The sequence below is a fragment of the Solea senegalensis genome, unplaced genomic scaffold (genome assembly GCF_019176455.1).
Source record: "Solea senegalensis isolate Sse05_10M unplaced genomic scaffold, IFAPA_SoseM_1 scf7180000015077, whole genome shotgun sequence".
NCBI classification, from domain to species: Eukaryota; Metazoa; Chordata; class Actinopteri; order Pleuronectiformes; family Soleidae; genus Solea; species Solea senegalensis.
The window spans coordinates 23,724-33,680 of NW_025321217.1; the positions used below are offsets into that span (position 1 = coordinate 23,724).

General features: G+C 38.4%; 1 protein-coding gene across 1 annotated transcript in view; it reads right to left on the reverse strand.

Annotated features, from left to right (window-relative positions):
• The window catches only part of LOC122761919 (DNA-binding protein SATB2-like), a gene marked incomplete at its 3' end in the record, with an annotated part of 32,966 nt that extends 23,515 nt beyond the window's left edge, over positions 1 to 9,451 (reverse strand). The window contains exon 1 of the mRNA XM_044017110.1: positions 8,795 to 9,451. The remainder of the gene's footprint in view (positions 1 to 8,794) is intronic.
• Between the last annotated feature and the right edge of the window lie 506 nt (positions 9,452 to 9,957).

Below are 9,957 nucleotides of genomic sequence, written 5' to 3' on the forward strand. Positions count from 1 at the left end.
CGAGAGCCTGCTTTTATCTGATCATTTAACATAACATTTCAAATCCGTCATTTTTAAAGAAAATGTGAGTTTTCTTCATTCTTATTAGTTTAGATAACGGCTGAATAACATGTGACTTTATTTAAAGTGCAAACTTCAATCAAATGTAACCTGTGACTTCTATGATCATCAATAACATAACATAAGTGACTGAAATAGAAAAATAAAAGCAAACATTTGACTCACTGTTAAATATTATTTATGGTTTGGTGCTTTTGTACTTGTGTAAAATGACGTTTATTCTCAAATAACAGCTTCTTAAATGTGAATATTTTCTGTTTTCTTTTGCTCCATAAAACAAAGAAATTGTTAAAAGTGAAAATCTTTGTTAGTTGCAGCCGTAAAGACGTCACTTATTGTGAAAAAAGATGAAACCAAATGTGTATAATATGCACTATATATATTAATAGATCTGTGTCTGTAGATAAGCTGTCATATCTTCTAGATTAGACACTGATCATAATCCATGTTCTTATAGATTACACTGTATTTGCTTATTGATCACATGTCACATGTTTATTGTCCCGACATAAAAAAACCCATTTGAACCACATGTAAATACAATAATGACCTGTGTGTGAACTGGATATCACCACATCCTCACTCACTCACTCACTCACTCACTCACTCACTCACACACTGATAAACACTAATCTGTTTTCGGGGATTACTCTTGGTCAACCCGCGTCGTACGAGCGGCGTGTAAACGCGGTGGAACACGCCTTTGATAAGAGAATCAGCGGCGAGCGACGCCGTCGTCCATCGCCACGTATCTGTTGCCAAACAATGAGATTATTATCGGCCCGCTCGCCGCGGCGCGATAGCTGCAGCTGTTAATGAAGACGAGATAAGACGAGCTGTTGGAAGAAAAGAAAGATGGACTAATGTAATGTGTTTTTGATAAGACCAGAGTCCTGACACATTTCCCAATTTATGGCCTCGCTGGGCAACTGTCATAAACACTCCTCACACCAATGTGTACAATTAATTATTAGGCCATTTCCTTTCAAAGAAATCCTCTTAAAGACACAGTGAGGGAGGATTTCTGTGGCATTTGTGATCAATAATTACGCACAAAGCAATAAAATGTCTCTAATGTTATTAAAAGACGGCTAATAAAACCTATGTTTGTTTAAGTCTATGATATTTAAAGAACACGTTCACGTCTTTATCTCACTGTGAGACGGACTTTTCCAACCACTCACTCTCCCACACCAAAGCCCATAGAGAAAAGCAGTGATTTTAGCTGGCGGGGACACAGGAGCTGCTGGTCCTCTGCTGCCTCGTGTGGTCTATGGGCTTTGGTGTGGGAAAATCTGTGGCGTAAATACATGACATTTGCTCCTCCCTTTGAGATTTTAACCAATCACAGAGCAGTTCAGAGATTGGTTGTTCTTTCAAGTTCACAATATCTTCACAACATGTTCACGTCTTTATCTCACTGTTAAACTGAAGTTTATAATCCACTCACTCTCCCACACCAAAGCCCATAGAGAACATCAGTGATTTTAACATCACACACACAGGAGTCATTGATCCACTGCTGCCTCCATCACTAAGTTCAAACATATTATTTTGTCACTTCGGCCTTTGAAATTCTTTGTTTGGATTTATTTCAGTGACACCAAGTGACCACACGAGGCAGCAGTAGAGCAGCAGCTCCTGTGTCCCTGTGAGCTAAAATCACTGGTTTTCTCTATGGGCTTTGGTGTGGGAGAGTGAGTGGTTTACAAACTTGAGTTTCACTGTCTAACAGTGAGATAAAGTGAGATATTGATGAATTAAACTGATAGTGTGTCACCAATAATCTGATTAATCTTCATATTTTGACTCTGACAGCAGCGATGTTTGTCCCGTATCACGTTTGATTCTGGGCCACCGTCGTCTCTTTGTTTTTGTTAGTTTTTCTGATGATGATAAGCTTCACTATCAAATTCCACATTATTACACGTTGTAGTCATAACAAATACACACGACGCAGACACGCCCGAGCAAATGGAAGAGTGGGACACAACAACAAACACACCTATAAACAATACGTCCATAAACACACACACACACGTAATTCAAGGTCAGTCTAAACTCTTTAAATCACACACTGATCGTTAGAGTCCACATAAAAGCTGCTCTACACTTTTTAATTCCTGCTCTCCTTTCTTTTGTTTTGTTTTTTTTTTAAATCGTTTACCTTAGTCTTTATTTTTGTCAACTGAAAAAAAACACGTGATGTGAAGTCGTCTCCGGCTGTTTGAGGACATGAGGACGTGAGAGGTTTGAACAGCAGGTCAGCGATTTAAAAAGATGTAATGAAGGAGAAGGACCCTGTTTTTATGTTTCCTCCTGCACACACACACACACACACACACACACACTCTGTAATCTCACTGTATCAGGTCCACAGCAGTGAACGCTCAGGTTTAAAAACAGCATCCTGAAAAGCAGGATGAGACGTTCAGGTGCGTCTGTAAAAAACAAAAAACACAACTCACCCTCAAACACAGCTTAAAGCTACAGTATGTAAGAATTTAACCAACATTTACACCTGCGTTTAGGTGATTTTTGACGAGTGTGGGCGTGTTTAATGACTCAGCAAAGATCGCAGCTTTTTATTCCGATCAACGGGAACACGAAACCTGATTGAACGTGCTAATTTCTTCCCAGAGTCAATGCTAAAGCTGCGTTCTATTTACATGAGGAACTCGGAGAGAGAAGTCGGAAATTGGACTAGCCATTGTTGATGTTATTTTGCACACAAAAACATCGTGACAACCTGTCCAGAGGTTGCATTTCAGTTGAAAGTTCCAACTCGGAACTGACATTTCACACACCAGAAATATAGGTTACAAACTAACTTTTACCAACATGGACGTATTTAATCACCCTGCAATTATCGCAAGTTTTGATCGGCTTAGGGAACGTAAAAACCTGAGGGAACGTGCCAATTTCTTCTTCTTCTGTTTCAGTTTCTTCAAATTGCCCGAGTCTTTTCAGACGCGATGCTGAAGCTGCGTTCCATTTACACCGGAACTCGGAGCTGGACGTGAGTGACGTCACCTCCGATTTCACCGCGTTACAGTTGAAAATCCGGCTTCAAAACTTGGACGCAAACATTTATCAGGCTAGCTGTTGTTCGTAATACCAGGTAATAACACTCTACACACAAAACATCGTAACAACAGTGAAATATGTGTTCAACTTATTTAGTGCAAAACAAATACGACAGTAGTGCAATTAATGAGTGTTTTATCGCAAGTGGCAGCCATTTTGGAAAACCTGTCGGGGTTTGTACGGTTGTTCTGACTTTCCGAGTTCCGACCTGAGGAGGCATTTCCATTGAAACATCCCACTAGGAACTCGGAAAAATCTTAACTTCCAACTACAACTCAAACACATCATTCACGTACCAAAAAGACATCCTTCTTTGTTTTGCATAATTAGCTTGTGTCACCCGGCGACACTCCCGCACAAAAAGACAGCCGCTAACAAGTTGGAGTTTGACTTCTGGAAGGAAAGTTTCTGGAGTGAATTCTACTGCTCCCCAAAAAGAAATGCTTCTAGTCTCCACCCACCCCTGCTCTGTTGCTGTATACACACAAACGCTCCCTCTGTTGGGTCTGATAGTTTTGCCTCACACAGAAAAATAATGTTTCATCGTTTCTGTTCAGAATAATAAATAATAACAAAAAACAAAAACAACAACAAAGGTTACGTACCGCAGCTTTAAAAGACTCTTCATTCAATTTTTGTCCAGTAAAAAACTCTTAAATGTCACAGCTTTAAACTCTGCCTCCTCACTCCTCCTCACTCCTCCTCACTCCTCTCACTCCTCTCACTCCTCCTCAGTCCTCCTCACTCCCTCTCACCCCCCCTCACCTCCCCTCCTCCTCCCTCACCCCTCCTCCTCTCCCCTCCTCACCCCTCCCTCACTCCCTCTCACCCTCCTCACCCCTCACCCCCTCACTCCCTCACTCCTCTCACTCCTCTCACTCCTCCTCCTCAGTCCTCCTCAGTCCTCTCATGCAAAGCAGACAAACGTTTGACAGCGACACAGATAGATGTTGACCTATGAGGGAATTATTAGCGCTGAGAGCAGATAGAGCGAGAGAGAGGGAGGGGCAGAGAGAGGGGGCGTGGCCTAAATGGAAATAATATCCACAGATACGAGTGCTCCTCTCGTTCTTCATGCTGGTTTACAGCAGCGTTATCAGACCATTGGTTAATGCTTGGCTCTGCAGCAGCAGATAAAACAACGACGACGAGGAGAATTAAGAGCCACATACTCAAAGGAACACAACACACACACACACACACACACACACACACACACACACACACGTCCTGTGTGTCAAACATAGGTGGAATTATCCTAATCTGGCAAAAATATACAGCATTATATCAACATAAATTGCCCAAAATGCAATATAAAATTCATATAATATAATATATATAATATAATATAATATAAAAAATAATGAATATTTCACAGTAGAAAGTGTTAAAGTTTAAGTATAATCTTCATTTTAGCTTCAATTGAAGCTAAATTTCACACACTGGACCTTTAAAGATCGTGTGTTTACATGCACACACACACTTTACACCTTTATTTTCTATCTCACTATCAATAAATATTATTATAACATAAAAACATGTTTAAACTTTTATGGTTTTATAATCAAACCCCTGTTATTTTGTGTGGAATTCAGTGACATGTTATATTTAAATGCAGTTTTTTAATCAGTTTTGTCTGTTTTTGTTTGTATATTTTGTGTAAAATTCATTGTAAACTGAGCAAATTTGTCGGAAAATATCTCGTTCCGATTATTTTGACATAAATCTGTGGTGAAGTTTCACTTCAGGATTTACTACGTTAAACAAAATGTGAATAAATAAATTCACATATTCTCTAAATGACAAGGATGTGAGATGTAAATGTAAAGATGTGAGCGATATACAACAACGTCACATTTCAACAGAAATGCCACAGAATGTGATTTCATTTTCAAAATATTCAATATTTCACAGTGGATTTTACGTTTTCTTTCCTTTCAGCGTCTCCACGGTGACGGAGTTCATGAACATTTCAGTCAAAGTCTTTGTGTTTTTGACGAGTTTTACAGTGTAACGAGGTCACTGTTTTATAACATACGTGGATTTAAAGTGTGAAAACACACTTTAAATCCACAACTAACTCATTTCTTCAACTATTTCATTGAATTATCTGATATTTATTATTAAAATGAACTGATTTTGAGTCTTTCTTCTGTCAGATGTGAAAAATATCTGACAGAAATGTCATATTTTCATACATGCCATTTAAAAATGAAGGATTTAAGGCAAAATTCTTAAGCTAAATTGTGTTTTTGTTTTTTTTCCTGTGATTTGACGACACACTCTATCACTGTGTTAAAAAAAATATTATTCTGCAGATTATTGATCGTTTTTTTCTTCTATAAAAAGTCAGAAAGTCGTGGAAATTAAGTTTTCTGTCATCGAGCAGAAAAGAAAACATTTAAGAAGCTGAAACTGCAGAATTTGAAGCACAGTGATAAAATAAATAATCTTTTCCTAAAATAAGACACAATCTTAATCCTGGTTGTAAGAAGATTATTTTTCAGTCTGAACTTTAAACTTCAGTCAAAAGCAGGAAATGAACATCGATGCTCAAACATTTAAAAAATGTGTGTTTTTCACAAACGTGATCGAGCAGCGACACCCCTCCACAATAAAAGCACAAACAACAACACAACGTTAAAGGTTTGTTTTCTTTTTAAAACTAAAAAACAACAGGAAGAGGAAGTGGAGAGTTTTTATATATGTGGCTGTTTATGAGAAATAATTAGTGTTCAGGGAAAAGGTTTCATTACAGAGGAATTCATCTTTATGAGAAACAGACACACACACACACACAGTGTCTCTCTCTCTCTCTCTCACACACACACAGTGTGTCTCTCTCTCTCTCTCACACACACACAGTGTCTCTCTCTCACAGACACACACACACAGTGTCTCTCGCTCTCTCACACACACACACAGTGTGTCTCTCTACACACACACACACACACACACACACAGATGTTCAGCCACACAAACCACAGTCAGTGAGTTAACACAGCTCTCTGTGCTTTAACACTTCCAGGGACACACACACACACACACACACACACACACACACACACACACACACACACAGGACACTGGTGGGGGTGTGTCCCTCCACCCTCACTACACTGTCACACACACACACACACACACACAGGACACTGGTGGGGAGTGTGTCCTCCACCACTACACTGTCACACACACACACACACACACACACACATTCATGTACAGTGTTCTTAGTGAAGACTCAGAACCTTAACCATCACAACTAACCCTTAACTTAAACCCTCAATGTAATCCCTTAACCTAAAACCAGGTGTGAAGTCATAAACAGGTTTAATGTGAGACGAGCAGAGAAACATTTTATTTTTAATACTTTATTGTTACATTGTTAACGTGTTCATCTGTCTGTTTAAGTGTTTTTAATCTCTTAATCTTTTGCTGCATTATTTACCTCTAAGTCGTTTTTGGGAACACACTTTTACTTAAACTTTCTTTACTAAATTACTTTAATAACAAATGGACTTTTTATGCTCAACTAAAGTAAATATTAGACACTTTAAGACTTTACCAGAATAATAAGTGACTTTAACTTTAAACTTACTTTGGTGCTGAAAGTAAAAGTGAATAACATTAAAGTAACAACGATGCACAGAGGAGAATATAACATAGAAAAAGATAGATAGATAGATAGATAGATAGATAGATAGATAGATAGAGGAATAAACTATTACATTAAAATAATTGTACACGTAAGGGAAAACACTACAGCTGTATGAGGAATAAGGGATTTAAATGTGAGAATCACACCATCACCATCAATCTCTCTCTAACTGTAATCTGTACTCTTTTATTCTTTTTCATACAAACGTTTGATTATTAATTATCCCTTATATTAATTTGAGATTATCTAAACTAACAGTGACTTTAAAAAAAAAGAAGTATTTTTGTCTTCTGTTGCGTCTCCACTGAGATTTAAATGATATATCTTTATAATCTGCTGCTATTAACTGACTTCTTTTAAGATTATAAAACACTTACATTAATAATAATATTAATAAAAATCGTTCTTATTTTTTGGCTTCTCCTCGCATTTATGAAACTGCAGAAAATAAATCATTAAACCTTCTTTTCCGAACTGAAATAAATATCTGGAGAATAATTTTAATCCTCAAACACAAACATTAATCCCTGCGCAGTTCGCGGGTTCATTGTTTCTTTGTTGTTGTTTTTTAAATGAGCGCAAACTCAGAAAAAAAATTCTCAGCGACTGAAATGATTCTTTTTTCCTCGAGTGTAAAATTTAAAAACTATGAAAAATAAATAAAACACAAACTAACATGTTTATATTTAGATTTATTTCCTCTAATATTAATTATAAATGTATTAAAGGAAAATGTGACAAAGCTGAAAACCCGTTTCCGATTAATGACCTTTTTATTGTTATTATTATCATTATTATTACTTTATTATTATTATTACTGTTTATTAGCAGCAACATTATGTTTATTGTTGTAATTATATTAAATGTTATTTGAATAATTTCACAGTTGCTGCGAATTATTTTTGAATATTAATGAAGTAAAGTTCAGGCGCCAAAATCACGATTAGGACAAATATTTCAAATATAACGGAATAAAAACGGCAGCGGAGGAAAAGTTACGATGTTTTTTTATTTTAGTTTTTATTTTAGTTCTTAATTCAATCACAATCTTCAGTCATTATTAACTTCGTTATTAACGTCAGTGTTTACGTCGTTTAATCTCCTTCATTTGTCCCGTGACACGATTTCAATCTTTTATTTTACTCATTTATTTAAATTAAAAATCGGGATTAATTCTATAAAAAACACAGGTGTAGATTATATTTGCAGAAATAGAAAAAGTGTGTTTAATAATAAATCAGGACACACACACACACACACACACACACACACTGAGGCCCTGCAGCTCATAGACAGTGAAGGCATCTCTGCTGCAGCTCGTGGTGCGTTCACTGTCCCGAGTGTTAAAAATAAAAACATTAAACATGTTGAATTCATCAGTTCACTCATTCATTGTCTCTGCAGCTCACCCTGTCACTCAGTAACAACGTCACACTCACACACACACACACTGTAATCATCACTGCATTCATTATTATTAAAAAAAACAAAACAGTTCAAAAGTTACAGAGGAAAAAAAACTAAACATTGACAAAACTAAACAACACTCACGCGCTCATTTCTGTAAAACACACAATCATTACATTTAAACACAAACAGCACGTGTGTTTGAACCTTTTCTATAATATTTAAATGATATCTCTGCCAGCACGCGTCAAATCAGATCATTTAAATCAGATTAAATACAAACAATAACTTCAAAATAAAGGGAGCACATTCAACCGGATTCACGCGCCGCGGCGTCTGTTTAATCCGATTACACGTCAATGTGAAAACCCCTGAAATAATTCATGTTTTTCAGTCAAACTGTGTTGATGTTGATGTTGATATTTGCAGAATAATCTGTTTAAATGTAAACATCAATCATCTCTGACGTAAACAGGCCAGAAATGACTTTCATTAAAGGGACAGTTCAGGGTTTTTGTTTTTTAACAAACCTATTAGAGTTTTCTGTGTGTGTGTGCGTGTGTGCACGTGCACGTCACTCACTGTTTACGGCGTGTCTGTAGCGCTGGTTCTGTCCATTGATCAGCAGTAGTGAATCCAGGGCTGCACGAGCTTCGCTTTGCTGCGGCTCCCGGAGTCACGGACACGCGGCGGCGGAATCACGGGAGTGAGATCCACGGAGAGAGGGTGAAGGAGGGAGGGCGGAAGGGAGGAGGTGAAGTTTCAGTTATTGACCGAGGGCGACGATTACGCGCGGGGATGGACGCGGAGACTGGAGGATGCGCGCGTGAGGGGAAGGAAGAAGCAGCAGTAACAGATGAGAGAGAGAGAGAGAAGGAGGTAGAGAGACATAGAGAGTGCGTGACAGCAGCAGCAGCAGCGTGGGTCTGTCTCTCGTGGACTCAAACTTCTCTGCACTTTCCCCTCGTTGTTTTCTTCCTGCTCAGAGCGCGTCTTTACGCATGTGGAGTCTGTACGCTTCCTCTGGAACCATCGCCTCCGCCAGCGAAGAAAAGAGTGAGTGAGTGAGTGAATGAGTGAATGAGAGAGAGAGTGAGGAAGAGAGAGAGGGAGAGAACGCGCAAAAACAAACGCGACGCAGTCGCAAAAAAACACAAACCCCAAACGGAGACGCAGAAGAAGCAGAGTGAGAAAAAGACGCAGAGACTGAGTCACTTTCAATCTCTCTGTGCCAACGACGGAGCGCGCGGACTGATAGAGGGAGGAGAGACAAAGAGAGGGAGGGAGGGGAGGAGAGAGAGGGGGCGTGCCTGTGCACACTTTTCACTTTAAAGGACAAATACAAATAAACAGAAACATTTGATTTCTTATCCATTAATGAGACATTTAACCGCAAAGGATCATGGGACCTTTTTGGTCAAACATGTTTTTCTGTCTGTCTGTCTTATGTAACCTGTCTCTCTCTCTCTCTCTGTGTGTCTCTGTCTCTCTTGTGTCCATGTGCTGACACTTGTTAATAAGTAGCCCTAATATTAAGTCCCGCCCACTCTTTCTCTCCCGTGATGCTCCGCCTGCACACTGTGAATGATTGACAGCTCATCATCATCGTTCATTGAGCTTTTATACAATACAATAAATCAATAAATACATAAATAATCCGATTGTGTTGATAGGGTTGCGCTTGTTTTATTTTGAAAAACAAACCAACAGTGATTTCCTGTTAAACAGCAGGGGTTCTCAAAGTC